The 19,540-nt window shown below is 41.1% G+C and overlaps 1 protein-coding gene across 2 annotated transcripts in view; it reads left to right on the forward strand.

Annotated features, from left to right (window-relative positions):
- Window positions 1-18,334: 18,334 nt before the first annotated feature.
- Window positions 18,335-19,540, forward strand: part of CCNI (cyclin I) — a 29,371-nt gene continuing 28,165 nt past the window's right edge. The window contains exons 1-2 of one of the 2 annotated variants that reach the window (XM_075204072.1): window positions 18,335-18,669; window positions 18,966-19,089. The gene's annotated coding sequence lies outside the window, so the exon portion shown is untranslated. The remainder of the gene's footprint in view (window positions 18,670-18,965; window positions 19,090-19,540) is intronic. The other variant, XM_075204061.1, reaches the window with a different exon arrangement.

Consider the following 19,540-nt stretch of genomic DNA (forward strand, 5'->3'; position numbering starts at 1 on the left):
AACCCCTGAAGGAGAAAATGTCCTGGATGAGGGTGAAGTCCCTATCAGCTAAGGACAGACTCTTCCTCAGCTGGATCCCTGATCTAATCAGCTGACTGACTTTCAGCATCCGTGACCGAGACCAAAGGGCCTATTTATCAATCCTATTGTTCATTAAAACCCCCTGAAAAGATAGGCACATATTTAAGGATCTTTTAAATTTATTATTAGGGCATTGCAGCAGATATTGGAGCTGCTGCAGTCCCAGCATCTTCAAACACAAAAGCATTCCCCATAGCTTTCTATGATGATTGCTATTTTGTACAATTTAACAAGTTCCGAAAATCAAATATTTTCGGAACTTGTGCCCGATGACTAGCCATTGAAGCCTATAGGAAGAGCATTGCTGTAGAGGGATCTTCAGAGCTCTCATCACATCTTACCTCCGTGGCCAACTTTGCGATAGTGACCGTAGAAATAGATAGGACATAGCGAAAATCTGTGTTTGCTAGCAGAGCCGTTTATGGTGACCTGGCAGAAAACTTTTAATAAATGCTCATGAGCTTTCATTCCTTAACATTGCAATAAGGAATGAAAATGATCGTAGCAAAAAAGTGTAGATAATAAATATGCCCCAAGAGCTTACCGTCATGATATTGGGGCCTGGAGGAAAGTCTGGGGGCCAAGTGTTACGAATCAATGCAGGAATACAGCTAAGGAGCCACTAATATGGTGAAAATGCACAATGTTTTATTTGCTGAAAAGTACAAATCAGATGGTGAATAATGAGCTTTGCAGGGAATTGCAGAAGTAAATACCAGGTACACGGCTGATGCAGGTAAGCAGGTGATATGGAGAGATCCCAGGCAACAGGTCACCCAGAAGAATGGACGTAACAATAACCAGCAATGTATGCTGCGAGTGATAGGTATACGTAGGTATACGTAGGGACACACCCAGGTGCAAGGAATAATTAATGAAGAGGTTGACCGCTAGTACAACAAGAAGGCACAATAGCAGCACCTCTGGTGAATAGAGGTACTGCCACAATATTATATATATATATATATATATATATATAACAAATAATAAAGTCCATTAGTCCTGGAGGCAGGAGCTGCCAATACAAAGCAGCAAGCTGCAGGCAGATCGTTACAGTACCCCGTTCCTTAAGGGCGAATTCCAGACACCCAAATCACCAAAAGTGATTGAAAGTCTCAAAGTCATAGTCCACTATCGGGAGCCCCGCATGCAAGTCCTCATCCAAGGGTGGAAAGGCAAAGTAGACCAGGCCAGATGGAAGTTAAAGCACCACAGGCCCTGCTCTCTGCTTTCGCCTTTTCTTCTTGCGAGGATTACCTGGAATAGCAGGCTGAATCAATTGGGTGGAGCACAATGGTATCTCTTGGCCAGGTGAGATGGGTGGTATTGCTGAAAATACAGAGGCCCCACAAGGTGGCATAGCGGGAGGTGTTAAAAACTTGCTGATTACTGCCTCAGTAAAGGATTGTAGGTCCGATAAGATGGGATGATCCGTCTCAATAAATGGGTTTGCCCATTCCAAAGCTTCCCCTCTAAAATGTGATATTAGGAATAGTACCTGTCTCTTAGGTTAAGGTTAATGGTGCAAGGGCACTTTGTATACCAACTTGCCATAGAAACACTTTATTTCTTATGTCTGGATGCAAATGTTAGTGTAAATGCTGAGTTCCTGTCACATGAGTGCTAACATACTAAAAACACTTGGTGACGTGTCTATGTGATAATAAAGATATATGACAACATACTTGCCTACTGTCCTGTAACATCCAGAAGGGTTTGGAATTTTGGGGTGCTCTCGCGAACTCCCGGAATGGAGGGCCACCCACCTGCCCCTCACTGCATGATTACATGAATCACTGTATTGAACAGCCTGAGCAGTGCCATGATCATGGGCATTGCATCACCCCACCTCCTGCACTTGCCATATGGACCTCGGTCACAAAAGTCAGCAAGTATATATCATAATCATATATAATAATAATATAATAATAACCACCAACTACCCGGAGCCAGGAACTAGCACAGTACCTATAATCATCTGCATGGAGCCAGGAACTAGCACATAGTCTGCATCCAACAATTACAATTGGGATTCTGCTACTTTGCATATCAAGAGTACCCCACACCTAATAGACTGTAAGCTTGTTTGGGCAGGACATCTATACCTTCTCTTTCATGTGTTTGTAAGTCATTTGTTGTATCATGATCCCCTTAATATGCAATGCTGTGTAACATGTTGATGCTTTATAAATAAAAGATAATATCCTTAAAACTTCTGCTTTTCAGAAAACAGGAAGTTTATTTTCATTTTGTAATATACCTGTGACGACTTTGTTATTACACATATTAAGCATCTTGTTGCAAGGAAATTGTCACATCTTCGATAGTAAAAAAAAAAAGTATAGTTTTGTAGGACAGGAAGTGTTGTGCTGGAAGTGGTGACACGCTATCCTTTCTGAAGCTCTCATTTGGAATCATACATACATAACATTTCCAATAAAGTATCCCATAAAAAGATGCACTTTGTCTTGAATTCAAATGGGCAATTGCCCGAACAACCTGCAAACTGTCGGATCCTGCTCTTCCACTAAACCAGCTTTAAAACAACTGTGGTCACAAGCTGTGGATGGTTTAAGCCAGTTACAGACAACCTGATAAACTTTATGGACAACATGTACGACCCTTCAATCTTCATAAAGGCTGCACACATCACTCACACCAAAATGCCCCCACATGCTCCAAAATTTCACTACATGCTACTCAGACCTTCCACTTCTTTCAAAATTCCTCCATATGCCCTCAGACCCCCAATTGTTAGAAAATGCCTTGTACTCAGACTATTACTTGCCATAAAAAACACACATAAACCCTCAGATCCGATGTACGCCAAAATTACCCCACGTGCCATTCAGACCATCCAATGTGTTCCCATATCACTGACTTCAGCTATCAGCTAATTGATGTTCTCTGGAGTTGGTATATAAAGGCAGAAATGACCTTCCTTGGAGTTCCAGGACCTGCCTAATTGGTCCTTTTCTGTGTTTACCTTTTCACAGGTAAACATACAGACAAATGGATAGCAGATGAGCCACTCTTGATATAATAAAGGATAGGTATTGTTCTGTGGCTTTACAGCAGAGTTTGTTTAAACAGAAGAGATCGCAATCCAGACACATTACATTTTAAATACACAATGCAGTCCTCTGTAATTAAACAGAGCTCTGTCTGTGGACCCTTTCCCTATCTTAATATATGAGACCTCCTGGTGTGATGTACGTTCATACAGGACTGGGGCTCCCTTACACAAATTGCAATAGTATTTACCCTGGCCCAACATGGGTTAGGACATGAAATCAGATGGCAAAGTGGGCACAGATAGCATTTATATCATTCTGAATAAGTAGCTGTAGTTTTGCAATGGTTAAATGCGATTGGGCCACAAATTTGAGAGTGGAATCAACACAAGTTGGTCAGCTACATACAAGATACTTGTATTCTGCCTTTCCACACCATTTTGTGCATGAAATCCGGTACCAAAGTGGCACAGATTAACAAAAAACTCTATTGTTGACCTACTTTTACCGCCTGAGGTCTGGAGAGTGTTGAATATGCACATCTACCAGCCCAGCCTGACTTACCATACTAACTAAAAAACCTGCATCATAGCTCAGCGATGTCTATGAGCCTTCCCTATTCTCTGGCCTAACAATGGTGTTAAAAACACCCCCGAAGACAATCTACCGGCCTGTAAAAAAAGATTTAATTTCCCCAAATAGCCTTTTCCTGCCCAGTTGGGTCTGTGAACCACTGATATTTATCAGCTTCAGGGTCTTCACCTCTTAGAGAAACATCAGTAACCATACATTTGCCCATCCGCTGAATGGTTACCATACCAGTAAAAAGGACTGCCACTCCACCGTATGGCTCAGATGCAAGAGACCAAGAGGAACGCAAGAGGGACCTCGCCTCCTATCCTATTTGCATTTGTGGAAGTCCACAAGGCACCCATTTCTAATCTCTTGCAAAAACAAAAAAAATCAATCTCAAAGGGTGTTGAAAATATCAAGGGCCAAATAACGAGCTTGTCCGGAATGCACAGATGCCACATTAATGGTGGCAAACTTTATGGGTTGGGGAGCCATCATTAAAGATTATAGGCATGGGCATTACCTTCATTTCCTCTCAGCATTATATTACCTTTGACCCTATCACCGGGTCCTGTTCACCATCACTTATGGCCAGATAGTCTTCTGACTGGCCAAGCCAACCCAACAATCCCCCGAATTGTTACCCCCGGGTCCCCCCCTTCTGAATATATTCCTTTCTCCTTCCCCCCTGGTTCTATTGCACCCACCTCCTTCCTTGTCACGATTTGAGTAGTTTTTTAATGATCCCTTGCCTCTGTCTATAATGATCTACCTCAAAAGTGACAGAGGATAGTGGTGGCAACACTCAGACTGAATATCAGTAGCAATTAGACACTGGAGAGATGATAAAATTGAAGGATATATTGCTTGATGACACAACAGGTATATATGCTGATGGTATAATGGCAATGGAAGAATATATATAACATGGAAAGCACACACGGCAATGGAATACAAACAGAATGCAATTCACAATATATACTTCAGTTTGTTAGTAACTCTGGGCAACTGTAATGGGATGAAATAGAAAATAGTCCAGACATGAAGATGGCAAATAAAGAATACGTGACTCCGGAGATATGACCACGGCAGATGAAAGTGGATTAATGATGTTAATAACAGTCCAGAATAAATGATGGTATATTCCACATAGCAGGTGGTCACAGGTATCACGATAATTCTTGGCCAATATATATCAATCCCAATATGATCAAATAGAGCAGAGAGCCCTTAAACAGTCCGTTACTTAGAAGTAGTTAGAACAGCAAAGAATCCCAGCCGCGTGCTGCCCCGTAAGGCTAATATCTTCCAGCAACAATCCAACACAGAGGTATTTTAAAAAATAGCGAAAGTTCACAAGAAGAAGTTCAAAAGTAGTAGACTTAATAGCAAGCTCGCTATGGAACACAGTCACAGTAGAATCAACTTGAATATGCAGCGATCAACTCACAGAAGATGTTTCCAATCTGTAACCTGACAGCGGTGAAGTTCAACGGACAACAGAGGACTACAGGTACCAGGTGCATCGATGTAAAAGCAAAAGTTCAATCAGCAGACATCCATGATAGTAGATTCGGCATAGTAGAACTACAGGTACCAGATGCGAAGATGTCCTAAGCGGAAGTCCAGCCAGCAGGTAACAGCAACAATAGACTCAGGAGGCCCAAACAGAGGAACAGGTAATGGTAACCAGGAGCCAGGCAATCTGAGTAACACAAAGAACAGGCAATGACCCAAAGGTCATAGGTAGTTTAAATAGTACTCAGGACCAATGAGAATCAGGGAGGAGGTCCTGATCACATAACCAGCAGCACCTGTATGAAAGTAGTGTCTCTGAGTGGGAACAAGTCCAAAACATAGTTCACAGGGAAAAAAGTCACAATGCCGGCACCTATCTACGGGATCGGCGCGTGACACTCCTATCCTCCTCCCTATCCCCCAGATTCCTCCACCTGAACTATAAACTACCTCGGTAATAGAATAACTATCCTCTGTTACCTTAGTGGATTCTCCACCAACTAGAAAAACATATGGTATCTGTGCCCCCTTTGCCACCTGATTTCATGGGCCAGACAAAATACAAGCATCTTATATGTAACTGACCACTTTGTTTTAATTCCCACTCTCAAATTTGTTTTGTAACGGCATTTAACCCTTGCAAAACTACAGCTACTTATTCAAAATTATGAAAATGCTATCTGAGCCCCTTTGCCACCTGATTTCATGCCCAAAATGGTGTTGGGTCAGGCAAAATACAAGTATCTTATATGTAACAGACCACTTTGTTTTGATTCCCACTCTCAAATTTGTTTCGTAACGGCATTTAACCCTTGCAAAACTACCGCTACTTAATCAAAATGATGAAAATGCTATCTGTGCCCACTTTGCCACCTGATTTCATGCCCTAACCCATGTTGGACAGGGTAAAAACTATTGCAATTTGTGTAAGGGACCACCTTTAGTGTTAATCTAATCTGTAATCAATGATCTATTTTGATTTAATCCTTTAAAAATAAAGTTTTCTGAATAAGAAGCTGGAACATGAATACGAATTGAATAAGAAGCTGGTTGAATAAGAAACTAACTTCAGCCTGGTTGTAAATGTTACTGTTGTTAGGCTGAACTCCAGTGATGGGCGTGGTAATCACATGGTGGCATGCCATTGGCTGAGTAGACACACCTCCCTACCAGCTGACAATACAATAGGCTGTTATGGCCTCTGTGTTTATCAGCCTAGCATCGCTCTCTGGGGACGAATGAGGGGTGTGTCTGTTAGCGTCAGGCCTGTTAGGCAGAGAGATGTCAGGAACAGGTCACTTGCTTCTGGTGCAGGAGACTTGATCCTTCCGCAGTGTAATGAATTGAAAACAAAGTAGTCTTATGCTGAGTTATTTACCAAAGAGAGACAGGGTTATGATTTGTCTTTTAAAGTAACATTAAGGCAACTTGATAAATCCATTTTTATGGCATACTTTTTTTGTGTAATCTTGGATGTTTATTAAATGCTGTGTGGAACTGCTAAATGTATGGCTTTGATCTTTTAGTATATAGTTACTATAGCAGTGATTCACAGTTTGGTTGGTGATGACACACATTGTACATGATATAATATTTTTGTGGCTAAAAACCATCAATTTCAAAGAAATTTAAATATATTTGAAAGAAAAATAAAGAGAAGGAATCGCTCATTGTTTAATTTTTTCCATGAAATTCAAGGTCTATTATATCCAAAATTTCCCTTAAAACACCTAAATTCTGCGACACATTCAGCCTATTACGGTGGCACATAAAGGTGTCCTGCCACACTGGTTACACATTTATGTGGGAATTACAGTGACACCAAAGTGCACTTTTTCCAACATTTTGACAAAGATGAAAATCACCTATTGTGTCATAATAGTATTTTCTGCTTTCCCTACTTATTTTCCAGTTGTAGTAACCAGGACTGATTTTTTTTTTAAAATTACGGTTAAGAAAGTCCAGGGGGTATATTTATTAAATTGTGGGTTTAAAAAAAATAAAAATGGAGATGTTGCCAATAGCAACCAATCAGATTATAGTTATCATTTATTAAGTATATTCTACAACATGACAGCTAGAATCTAATTAATTGTTATAGGCAAACATCTCCACGTATTTAAACCCGCAGTTTAGTAAATATACCCCCAGGTAGTTAAAGGAATTCCATTTTTGAACCACCTCTTTATGTCCTGTTTGAGACCTCACATGAGTAAACCGTTGCATGCAGCAAGAAGCCGATCACAGTCTTTCATCTTAATGTAGATGGTTACAGCGCAGGATGACTCACGTTTGTTAGGCATGATTCAATAGAGGAGAATTTTGTTTATTGCATGGAGGAACTGTCTAAAAGTGGACAATTCCATTTAAATCATCTCAGGTCTTAGCAAATTGATTTGAAAATAATTTGCATATAAGAGCAAAAAGCAGAAATCGACTATTATCACACTGAGAAATGAAGTCAGATTGGCAGGCACACATACCTATTGCAGTAACATGCTGAACCTTATGTTAAAAAAAACCTCATTAATTCAACACAAGTTACTAAAACAAAAAAAAGGGGCGATTTGAGAGAAAACAGGGATATTTATGCCATGAAGCAAGGCTGCATGGGGAGACAATTCTGCTGCTCACAGTGCTTCTCTCTATAATACATTCTCTCTTTATCATTTGCCACCGATCCTGCTCCTCCAACACTGACAAAAATCCGCCTGGTAGTGATTGGTAAGTGAGTAACCCAATCACCATTAATTTCCCTCTCTGCTTCTCGTAGACTGACAGCTGAAAGTGAGTGGTGATGACAGCAAAAGGGAAAAGTATCATGGAAGGAGGAGAGGTGATCTGGTATCTATTATCTTTGCGGTTCGTACTATGATACTCCTACATGCTTCTAACCTTCAAAAGGACAGCACGTCAGGGCCGTCTTTCCCATTGGACACGCTGGGCAATTACCCAGGGGCCCCATGGGCATAGGGGTCTCATAAGCAGGGCTCTGAAGTGATTATAGAGAAAAAAAAACTTACCGTTTTGCGGTGGAGATCCAGCTCCCTCCCTGTTCCACTCCTTCACGCCCGACATTTTCAATGAGGAGCACAACGAGAGGAGCCACGACGCAATGGACAAGCAAACTTGGAAAAAAGAAGACAGAAAAGAAAAAAGAAGAGAAGAAGGCGATAGAAAGGTAAGTAAAGGGGGACAATTGGGAGAATAATGGAGGGCCCAGGAGCATGATGAATGGGGGCAAATAGCAGAATAATGTTGTCTGTGTTGAACACTTGATTAATAGTAATTTATAGCATATATATATAGATAGATAGATAGATACATATAGATTTTATATATATATAGCTATATACATATAGATTTTATATATATATAGATATATACATATAGATTATATATAGATATATAGATATATATATAGATTATATATATATAGATTATATATATATATATATATATATATATATATATAGATTATATATATATATATATATATATATATATATATATATATATTATATATAATTATATATGTTACGGACCCGGGGACCGGGATTTTGAATCCCCGTCTGTATTTAGCATTCACTCTGACACCGAGTCAGAGCAACCTTACCTGTTCTTGGCTCCTGTTTCCTTGTGGATTCCTGTGCCTCCAGCTTCCTGTCAGCCTCCTGTGTATTGATTCTGCCTGTTTGACGATTCTGCCTCTCCAGCCCCTGTGTACTGACCCGGCTTGCTGACCTCTCTTCTATTCTGGTGACCCTGTGCACTGACCGGCTTGCTGACCTCTCTTCTGATTCTGGTGACCCTGTGTATCGAACCGGCCTGTCTGACTCTGAGCCTGCTTGCTGATTTGTCTACGTTGTCTCCCTGTGTACCGACCCGGGTTGCTGACCTCTCTTCTGATTCTGGTGATCCTGTGTCCTAACCCGGCCTGTCTGACTACGCTTTCTCCTGGCTCCTACTCCCGCTATCAGGGCCGCCATCAGGGGGGTATGGGGGGTACTGTTGTACCGGGCCCGGGCTCACCAGGGGGCCCGGTACAACAGCTTAGCACAGACTTACCTGGGGCCCGCCGCTGGTCTCCGCTATTCTGTCTTCAGCCTGGCTGTTACTGTGACAGCCAGGCACCAAGATCCGATCGCAGGGGTGGAGGATTCATTCCCCCTGCGATCATGTGCTCTGATTCCTCCACCCCTGCGATGGGATCCTGGTGCCTGGCTGTCACGGTGACAGCCAGGCTGAAGACAGAATAGCGGAGACCAGCGGCGGGCCCCAGGTATGTGTTGCTCATGGGGGAGGCACTCATGGGGGGGGGCCTGGGTGGCACGGGGGGCCCGTACTGGGCCCGATTTTTTCTGAAGGCGGCCCTGCCCGCTATACTACATCTTGAAGCGAACCTGAGGACGGCGACCTGCGACTCCTGGCAGCGAAGCCCATCCCGCCTTGTGGCGGTTCTTGGTGAACACCAGTGTCGAAGTCGTATAATTGGATGAACGAAAGTATATTGGTTAATATTGTTTTATTGGCCGATTGCACTCAGTATGCCACGCTACACGTGGCATTCGGCGATCGCACGGTAAAATACGCACGCACACACTCGCATGACAACATTTAGTTATTTATGTAATTCATATTCATATTGGATCCATTACACAGTAATTTATGAGCAGACAGTATTTGGTTTATTATTAGTTTATATATTATGATTATATGTACGCTTTAGTGTTATCTAAGGTTCAGGTTATGGGAAATGTTTCATGTCTGATATCATACTAATCCCCTATTCATCAGCAGCTGTCCGGTTCCATCGCCGAAGAGATCGCATATTGCATACTCTAGTTATTGATGTTAGGGAATAAATAGCCAAAGTGATATCAGAATGTGAAATGCTAATGAATTCATTGTAACTGGAGCACATACCCTGGAGAGACGACCCCCACCTTTGTATTCCTTAGATTGAATCAGCCTATGATGTGTAACCCCCTGGACCCTCCTGATGCCTGGACCAATAGAAGCAAGCTATACCACCTGCATTGTTTCACTGTATCTCTGTTTGCATATAAGCAGCAGCTCTCCTGTAGTCTCAGTCTTCACTGATCACAGTATTCTAACAGATATACTGTCCCGTGGTTAGCGCAGTGAGCGCATGCGATAGCATCGGTATGTATTTATCTTTTGGTATTGGCTGTACTGTACTGTATCATAATATAATTAATGTATTGAATTGTTAACTATTTACATCTGCTAAAATAAATCACTTTGTGCTTTGGAAACACATACAATTGATTGGGCAATGCTTATTTGAAAACGATAGAATTACTTTAATACCAGGGAGATCGTTAGACTCCACACCTCAGGTAAGCCAGTGCCAATCAAGAGTAGTATTATTATCCAGTAATTATCCAGTATTGTTATCCATCTACTGAAGTCTCTCTTCTCCTCAGCACCTATCCTCCAACAGCCCGATTGCTCACGTCCCTTTGTCCTGGAAGTGGATGCGTCTTCTGTGGCTACAGGAGCAGTACGTTCCCAACAGGATTCTTCTGGCAAACTTCATCCTTGCGGATTCTTTTCCCGTCGCCTTTTACCCGCTGAGAGGAATTATGAAATTGGCGATAAGGGGATCCTGGCCATCAAATTGGCTCTCTCTGAATGGAGGCATCTACTAGAGGGGGCACAATTCCCTATTACCATCTATACTGATCACAAGAACTTACTATACTTAAAGTACTGCCCGCTGTGTGAACCATCAGCAAGCAAGATGGTCCTTATTTTTCTCTCGCTTTGATTTTAACATCACCTTCCATTCTGGATCTAAGAATACTAAGGCAGATGCTCTATCTCGCTCCTTTGATCCAGCTGACACAGAGGAGGAGAATAAATTTGTTCTGGACCCTAGCCGAGCTCTGGCGGCTACACACCTTAATAAAGGTTGCCCTCCGGGCAAGACGTTCATCTTTCCTCATCTGCGTACCCAACTCCTACGATGGGCTCATCATTCTCTCTTCTCCGGCCATGCCTTCATCTGCAAAACCTGGGACTTGTTACCCCGCAGCTACTGGTGGCCTTCATTATTGGAAGATGTAAGAAAATTTGTTTCTGCTTGTTCTGAATGTGCTCAACACAAGACCCCCAGGAGGAGGCCCTATGTATGTTTGCTTCCATTACCAATTCCCGAATATCCTTGCTTGCAGATTTCCATGGATTTCATCACGGACCTTCCCCCTTCCAAATCCTGTACTGTCGTTTTAGTGGTCACGGATCGCTTCTCCAAATCAGCCCACTTTATTCCTCCAAGAGGCCTTCCATCTTCCTCCTCCTTAGCTGATATCTTTATTCAGGAGATATTTCTCCTCCATGGTTGTCCTCAACACATTGTTTCAGATCGAGGATCTCAGTTCATATCCAAATTTTGGAGGACCTATTGCAGCAAGTCTGGGATTAAACTCGATTTTACCTCCGCATATCATCCCCAGTCCAATGGTCTGACGGAGAGAACTAACCAGGAGTTAGAGAAATTTTTAAGAATATTTGTCTCAGCCAATCAAGATAACTGGGCTGAGTTCACCCATAACAATCATTTCTACAAGTCCATTTCTAACTCCCCCTTTTTTGTCCTTTATGGCTGCCAACCTAACCTTGCGGCGGTTCTTGGTGAACACCGGGAAGATCGTTAGACTCCGCATCTCAGGTAAGCCAGTGTCACTCAAGATTAATATTATCCAGTATATCCATTACTATATATATATATATATATATATATATATATACAGAGAGAGAGAGAGAGAGATAGATTATATATAGAGATATATATATATATATAGATAGATGACATATATAGATAGATTATATATATATATATATATATATATATATATATATACACACAAGTTAACCCGTGCATGATACTCATGCATTCTAGTCAAATCAAGCTACTTAAGGTCTTAAAAAGGTTCTTGTCATGCATTTGGACCTAGCCCAGGCCTCCTCAGGGGAAGAGCGTTAGTTCCCGACGAAAGCGGCCTTTTTAATGTGTGTTCATGAGGTAAAATTACCTCACGAAAATTAGTTTGACCCCTCAACTCGTAAATTTAGCCTTTACTACCCCTCCCACGGGGGGAAGGGGGGATGATGGAAGTTAACTGACTTGACTATTCTAATTTTTTTGTCAAATAATGTCAGTATACCAAATTTCAGGTCAATTGGATGAGCCCTTTCTGAGAAAATATTTTTTTCCACACACACACACACACACACACACACGCACACACACACACTAACACACGCCTCTACACATGTGTGTTCATGAGGTAAAATTACCTCACGAAAATGAGTTTGAGCCCTACCAAATTTCAGCCCTTTTTGAATTTTTTTTCCCACACACACTAAGAATTTAGTAGGTCAGTGTATAACTCTGCCCAGCAGGTGGCACTGCAACTTGGTGTTTTTTTTTCCACACACAGATGCCACTAAGCATTTATATATTAGATACATATATATATATATATATATATATATATATATATATGTGTGTGTGCAGTTCCCCTTCGTGCCACCAAAACAGACATGGACTCCACTAGACCTCTGAAGGTGTCCTGTGATATCTGACAGCAATTAGTTAGCAGCAGATCCTTTAAGTCCTGTATGCTCTGACCTGTTTTTCCAGCACATCCCACAGATGCTAGTTTGGATTGATCTGGGGAATTTGAAGGCCGGGTCGACACCTTGAACTCTGTCATGTTCCTCAAACCATTGCTGAACAATTTTTGCAGTGTGGCAGGGCGCATTATCCTGCTCAAAGAGGCCACTGCCATCAGGGAATACCGTTGCCATGATGGGGTGTATTTGTTGTGCAACAATGTTTATGTAGATGGTGCTTGTCAAAGTAACATCCACATGAATGCTAGAACCCCAGTAGAACCTGGCTCAGAGCATCACACTGCCTCCACCGGCTTGCCTTCTTCCCCATTTCTTTCCCAGGTAAACTACGCAAACGCACCCGGCCGTCCACATGATATAAAAGAAAACGTGCCATCTCTTCCCCAAGTAAAGCACACACATGCACGCGGCTGTCCAAATGATGTAAAAGAAAACATGATTCATCAGACCAGGCCACCTGCTTCCATTGCTCCATGGTCCAGCTCTGGTGCTCATGTGCCCATTGTAGGCAATTTCGGCAGTGGACAAGAGTCAACAAGGGTACTCTGACCAGTCTGTGGCTACGCAACCTCATAGGCAGCAAGCTGCGATGCCCTGTGTGTTCCAACACCTCTATCATAGCCAACATTATCTTTTTTAGCAATTTGTGCTACAGTAGCTCTTCTGTGGGATTGGACCAGACAGGCTAGTCTTCACTCCCCACTCAATGAGCCTATGGCACACATGACCCTGTTGCCGGTTCTCTGGTTGTCCCTTCTTAGACCACTTTTGGTAGGTACTAAACACTGTATACCGAGAACACTCCATAAGAAGTACTGTTTTGGAGATGCATGACCATGCCATCTAGCCATCACAATTTGGCCATTGGCAAAGTCGCTCGAATCTTTAGGCTTGCCCATTTTCCTGCTCCCAATACATCAACTTCAAGTACTGAGTGTTCACTTGCTGCCTAGTATATCTCTAAATGTTCCACTGCCTCCTGACACTAACTAAACCCACCAGGCCTAACCATGGTCTAGCAACTATTCAGAATCGGAATCCCTGCCCACCAGATCCCACAATCCTTTTATTCTCAACACATACCGTGGTAAGTTACTCCCTCTTCATATATATATATATATATATATATATATATATATATATATATATATATATATATATATAGGAAAGGGTGCAAGCAGAGTAACACATTTGTGAAACAGTGCACCTAGTTTGAAGATAAACAGGTGAAGGATGTATGTGTGACAAAAAAATATTATAAGGTCTGATTTACCTTACATGGTTTGGAAATGTCTTTTCCCACAGTATGCTGACAGGGTGTATCTGAGCAAGCAGAGCAGCTGATGAGAATGCCTTTTTAGAGGGAAGGTGGGAGTATCACCTGCCCATCAACCTAGTGCTGTGTGAGGAGTGTCAGGTATAAAAAAAACTGTTTATTTCACTGTTCAATGTGACTGCGGCGAGAAAAGCTGGCTGGTGTCTAGAGAGCTGGTCTCTGTTTATTTAGAGTTTAGGGTTTCAAGAAACTGCATAGAACCTTTATGCAAAAAGTTGTTTGCGTTTGTTTCACCAGAAGTGTGCTCTTGCCACAATATATATGTATAAACATATACACACATCTTAATATCCTTTTCTTCTCACGCTGATTCAAACTCTTTTGTTTTTATTATAATTTTATTAGTCAGCCAGCATGCAGACTATCCCTACTCAGTTACTGCTATGTATAGCCTGTACCTGCTGGACCTCCATCTTCTTAAGCTCTTAATGACTACACCCACCCACATCCACTCGTGCTGCCTCTATGGCTGTGCAATCTGAAAAATGACTCACATTCTTATTACCTGACTCAGATTTAATAATCCATTCTAAAAATGAATTACAAACTTACAACCCAGCAAATGAAAATGAAAATCTACTGTGGTCATTAAAGCATCCTTCCCACAGCTTTTGAACTTTCTGCAAAGTTTTTATCAACAATAAATATATATTACACAAGTTCATCTCTCTCCCAGGGCTGCACAAATACCCCAATTGTATTACAAATCCATATGCAAATCTATGCTTAGCTGCCTCCTTGCTAAAACTTCCCACTGTTGTCCTATTCCTCTTAAATCATCTACTGGTGGATGGAAACCATCGCAGTTCAAGCCCCTATAATGGCACCCTGTACCTCTCTTACACTGATCTTCAAATACCCGGTGAGCATTTTCTTGAAATAAAAGCCTACCATAAACCTAAATCTTTGCAACCCCATAGCTGGGTTGCCTTCCTCTACCTAAATGCTTCATCATAATACCAGTATGCCAGCTCTCCATAATCTCAATATGCTTCCGGCAGTATTATTATTTAGTATTGTTTATTTATATATATAGCGCCAATCATATTATGCAGCGCTGTGCTGAGAATATGAAGCTTTTCACATCAATCTCTGCCCCTACCAATATGTTTTTGGAAGTAAACAGGACCACCTGGAGGAAAACCCACACAAACATGGGAAGAGTATACAAAGTCCACACAGATAAGGCACTGGGTGTAATCAAACCCATGACACCAGCAATGTGAGACAGCAATGCCATGCAGTGGTATGTATGTGCTACTACCCGATGTGGGCCACAGTCTCTCACTTGTGCCGATTGCTGTCACAGCTGAAAGGACAATAAGCCACCTGTTACTTGGGGCTGCTGCTTTTTCCACTCTACTACTTCCATCACGTAGCAAGCTCACTTCATTCCCAGCAGTGGGTAATGTAGGCCCCTCTGTCCTAAATAGTGTCAGACACGTCTCCACCTGTGAAGAGAAAAGATAGCCAACAACAATGTGTACATTAGTAACCTATCTTCTTTTACTACCTTTCCTTTACAAACACACAAACTTACTACCAGCTGTCTCTTCTGTGAGCTTGAAGTTGTCATTTTTCATCATTTATTTATATAGCACCACCAATTCCTCAGCGCAGTAGAGAGAATATTTGACATTCACATCAGTCCCTGCCCTATTGGAGCTTACAGTCTAAATTCCTTAACACACACACACACACGAACACACTAGTGTTAATTTTGTCAGCAGCCAATTAACCTACTAGTATATTTTTGGAGTGTTGGAGGAAACCGGAGCACCCAGAGGAAACCCACATAAAAACAGGGAGAACATACAAACTCTACACACATAAGGCCATATCCACTCATCCAGCCACTCTGGTTAAGTTTGCTTCTGCTGACCTTGCCATAACTTGTGTATAGGCCTCCTGGCCTTCTAGGCTGAACTGCACCAACAGCTACTCCAGACACGTTGCTGCCAAAAAAAAGCATACCTCTGCTCCTACTGCAAATCCCTCTTTCCATCTCACCAAATGTTCTGGATGATGGCACCTACAGCACTACTCTGCATGTTCTTCTGGAAAGAGGAGGTGGTTAGTGAGCCTTCTGTTTATATATATGCCCACCCTGCTGAGCATTCGCTGCTCACCTCCAGCTCATCCCCTTCTTTCTCCTGCTTTCTTACATTGCCTAATCTCGTAATATTCCCGCTATCCTCCTAGTTATGCAAGGTTCCTTTTGCCCACATAACAACAGCGGGACCCATGGCGGGACTAATGGCAGGCTCACTGCTTCGATCCTGAGTCAGTTCTCTGTACAGAGCTGCGGAATTAGTAGCTGCTGATGATGATGATTTGCGTATTATATGCTATGCAAACTAGCATAGTTTCAAATGAGCAGTAGCACCTACGTGAGTATATTAATCGTAATGATTATATAAAATGTGAGTGCTTTTGAAAAGACAAATACAGTATATTTCCTAAGTGGCACCCACTTTTCTGTTGTTGATATGTATGTACTATCTGTTATTTGTTGGAAGAAGGAAAAAAATCCCCTTTAGGACTTGTTACTGGTCTGATATTCGATTGATATGGATAACCTCCTCTACTTACTCCAAAAATGTCTAGATGCTGTAATATATAACCCACAGTGTTTAAGGGCTTTGTGGCGTTTCAGTATTGTACATGTACATACATGTGTGTGGCCAATTGCTACAGATCTAGCTGTTTAGCACTCAAACAGAACATTTAGATCCAATATGACACTATTAATGCATTTACCCCCTGACCCCACCAATATCTGATAGAATTCATTGCCATTTGTAGTGAAAAATTAAGTTTAGCCTAATTTACCATAAAATTTGAGGAAAATGGAAATGTGAGATGAAAACATCACAATGTCTTGTTGCTTTCATGAGTTATGTCATGCATAAATCAAAGTAAAACACGAAGAGGGTATATTTACTAAACTGCGGGTTTGAGAAGGTGGAGATGTTGCCTTTAGCAACTAATCAGATTCTAGCTGTCATTGTGTAGAATGCACTAAATAAATGAAAGCTAGTTTCTGATTGGTTGCTATAGGCAACATCTCCACTTTTTGAAACTCGCAGTTTAGTAAATATACCCTGTAGTGTTCGAGACAAATGGAAATATTCACATAATTAAGATAATGGTTTAACTGTGTCAGCTTAAGGTGATTTCTTTCACTTTTGCAGACATTTTAGCCAGTCCATAAATATGAAAAATGCTGAATAAAGTTATTGCGGAGATGGTAGGTGGGGGCATATTTTAATGGTGTGTTTCTCAAATCTGGTCATCAGGGACCACTAAAAGTGCATGTTTTCCATATCTCCTAGCTGGAGCACAGGTTAATTCATTACCTACTGACGTTTTTTTAAAAGCTCAACAGATAATATTATTATTTTCTTATTCTGTGAGGACACTGGAAAACATGCACTGCTAGTGGTCCCTGATGACCAGATTTGAGAAACACTACTTTAATGTATCCACAAAGTAGACATATGGATTTCTGCAAAACTATCAAAATTGATCCTAGTCTCTCTCTGTCTCTCTGTCTGTGTGTGTGTTAGGGAATTTAGACTGTAAGCTCCAATGTGGCAGGGACTGATGTGAATGAGTTCTCTGTACAGTACTGCGGAATCAGTGGCGCTATATAAATAAATGGTGATGATGATGATGAACTAAACGTGGTGTGCAGGTTTTTAAAATAACACTTTAGATATTGTTTTTTTTCTCCAAACAATCATTATGTGTAAAACCCCAAACCTGTACTATCAAAGTAAACTCAGAATAGCAACATATTGCTAATGTTTACAAAGTCATTTTTTTCAACCTCCACATCGTTTACGGCATTATTGACTATGCCTATATTGTTTCTATATCGCATTGTGGTTCTTTATTAAATTAGCTCAGCAATGATATTAATATTCTCTTTAGCAAGATGCTTAGAGACCCATAGAGCTCTGGCGATTATACTGTAGCTTCTATTTATTATCTAAGACTTCTCAACATAAACAATGACTGTTTTATTGGTATTTGTGTTCTTTCGCCTCTGCATTTCTGCAGGCAACTCCCTCCTCCCATGTTTATGTGAAACGCCCCCTCCTTCTCAGCCTTTGCAAAACAGAGATATCCTTCCTCCTCCTACCGGTCCTTCTTTTTCCTCCCCACCCCCTTAGGAAGTAAAGTAGTTCTCCCTTCCTCTTTCTCTCTTTCCCCCCTCATTCTACTGCTTTTTTTTTTTTACTCCATCCACCTTTCACCTCCTCTCCCCACAAGGAAACCCCATTACAAGACGGACACGGAAACCTAATTGTGAGAGGCAGCAATCATGAGCCCCTCCAGCTTCCAAAAGCAGGGAGGTCAAACCCTCATCTAAATGGAGGGCTCTGTTTTATAAAATATATCGTTTTTTTATTAGATTTTTTAATGGACCGGATGATCTCCAAATGCAACAGTGAAACCTACGGCTTTGCAGGGGAGGTGAGCTGTGGCAATAACAATACAAATATCGAAGACAGAAGTGTTGTGTTATGTCAAAATGTCATGTTCTCTTAAATATATTAATCCTGTTAATACATTAATAAACTATATACTTATTTATAATGATATTGTTACATTACAGAAGTATATTGTGTCTTTGTATTTGCAATATACGAATTCCTTTGTTGTTATTATGATTAACATTGCACATTGAATGATCTGAATCACCATTCTGTTCTCCTTTTGTTCAGTTAACTGAATTTTCCATCCTTTTTTTTCTGTATTTATGTCTGTAGATAGATGCAGATTGCAAGATACTGGGATAATTAACATCCTGATCTTGAGCATTTGAGTTGCTCTGCTTTGAGATACATTTCACCAGCAGGAAAGATTCGTACTGACATCATCCCCATGCATCCAGTCAGTGCAGTAAAATACTACTATACCAACCCCTACTTCCCATTGCTCTCCTTATGCCATCTTACCCACTTGTGTTAGTTTCATAGGTTTTTATTAGTGTTTGTAACATGAGTACAATGCATGTATATGTGACACATATATTGTGTTTGTGACGGGGCTTTTAGTTTGGTCGCTTTTTAAAAGGGTTTTAGGATTGTAAAGGCTAAATGAAAACTAAAAGGAAAAAAAACATGTTTTTTTTTTTTAAAGAAATGATTACACTCCTAAAATGTGTTTCCTTATTTCTCCTGCCTATATTAATACTAATGTGTAGTTTATGGAAGTGAGGGTATGTTTTTATTTGTGTCCCCAGTATGTCAGAATAGAGTAGACCAGTGGTTCCCAAACTTTTCAGTTCACGACACCCATAGAGTCTCCATAATTTTTTCAAGGCACTCCTCCAAAATAATTG

Source organism: Mixophyes fleayi, chromosome 1 (assembly GCF_038048845.1).
Source record: "Mixophyes fleayi isolate aMixFle1 chromosome 1, aMixFle1.hap1, whole genome shotgun sequence".
Lineage (NCBI taxonomy): Eukaryota > Metazoa > Chordata > Amphibia > Anura > Limnodynastidae > Mixophyes > Mixophyes fleayi.